The sequence below is a fragment of the Sorex fumeus genome, unplaced genomic scaffold (genome assembly GCF_029834395.1).
Source record: "Sorex fumeus unplaced genomic scaffold, SorFum_2.1 ptg000002l, whole genome shotgun sequence".
Classification (NCBI taxonomy): domain Eukaryota; kingdom Metazoa; phylum Chordata; class Mammalia; order Eulipotyphla; family Soricidae; genus Sorex; species Sorex fumeus.
In genome coordinates, this window is record NW_026606059.1 from 65092460 (window position 1) to 65093752 (window position 1293).

At 40.8% G+C, this 1293-nt stretch overlaps 1 non-coding gene across 1 annotated transcript; it reads right to left on the reverse strand.

The window, feature by feature from the left end:
- Positions 1–204: 204 nt before the first annotated feature.
- Positions 205–311, reverse strand: LOC130022966 (U6 spliceosomal RNA). Its single transcript, XR_008792349.1, has one exon. It is a non-coding gene; the product is annotated as a U6 spliceosomal RNA (small nuclear RNA).
- Between the last annotated feature and the right edge of the window lie 982 nt (positions 312–1293).

Consider the following 1293-nt stretch of genomic DNA (forward strand, 5'->3'; position numbering starts at 1 on the left):
TTAGATATTCCAGCATTCGGTGTTCTGACACCAATCCCACCACCCATGTGATCAAGCAAAAACAAATATACATGGTCTTTTTCAAACTCACTACGCTTCTACTAAGCTGTTAATACCATGTAATATGGAGAAGACTTCACGGCCACATGCTCCAGGAGCTGTGAAACTGGACCATTTGTTTATATGTTGACGGAGGTTGGGTGTAAAAATATGGAACCCTTCACAAATTTGCATGTCATCCTTTTGCAGGAGCCATATTAATCTTCTCTGTATCATTCCAATTTTATTTTTATTTTAGATTTTGGGATACACCCCACTATGTTCGGGGGGTCCTTCTGAATCTTCACTCAGGAATTACTCCTGGTGGTGCTCAGGGGACCTGAGTGCTGGGGATTAAACTCAAGTTGTCCACATGGAAGGCAAGTGCCCTACATGCTGTACTATCTTTCTGGCCCCCATTCCAATTTTATGTACTGCCATAGAAACTAAATGTTTGTTTGTTTGTTTTTAAATGTTACATTTTGTTTTAAATGTTAATTATGGTACTGGTTGTCATTGAAATTAAATGTTATTCTAGTGTAATTTTTTTCGGCAATGAATAATTTTTTTTTCTTTTGAGTCACAACGGGCGATGCACAGGGGTTATTCCTGGATCATGCACTCAGGAAATACTCCTGTGGTGCTGGAGGCACCATATGGGATGCTGGGAATCAAACCTGGGTGGCCACGTGCAAGGCAAACGCCCTACCCTCTGTTCTATCGCTCCAGTCCCTAATTTAATTATTAAGTAATTTTGCCCAAATATAATTCAGACATGAAAAATTTCAGTTCATAAGGCCCTTGCAAGCTATAATTTAAAATGCCTCTCTATTTTATCCTTATAATTTTTGAATGGGCTGAAGTGATAGCACAGTGGGTAGGCTATTTTCCTTGCACATGGCTGACCTGGGTTCAATTCCTCCACTCCCCTCGAAGATCCCGGCAAGCTACTGTAGGTATGGCAAACCCTACCCGTGACGTAGTCAATATGCCAAAAACACTAACAAGTCTCACAATGGAGACATTACTGGTGCCCAAGCTAAATTGGTGAACAACAGGAGAACAGTGGACCGTGCACATTTTGCTCAAGCATAATTGATGAACAACAGGAGGACAGGGGACAGTGGACTCTCTCTCTCTCTCTCTCTCTCTCTCTCTATATATATATATATATATATATATATATATATATATATATTTCTTGGAGACCCTGGCAAGCTACTGAGTGTATCCCACCTGCAGTAAGCTCCCCAT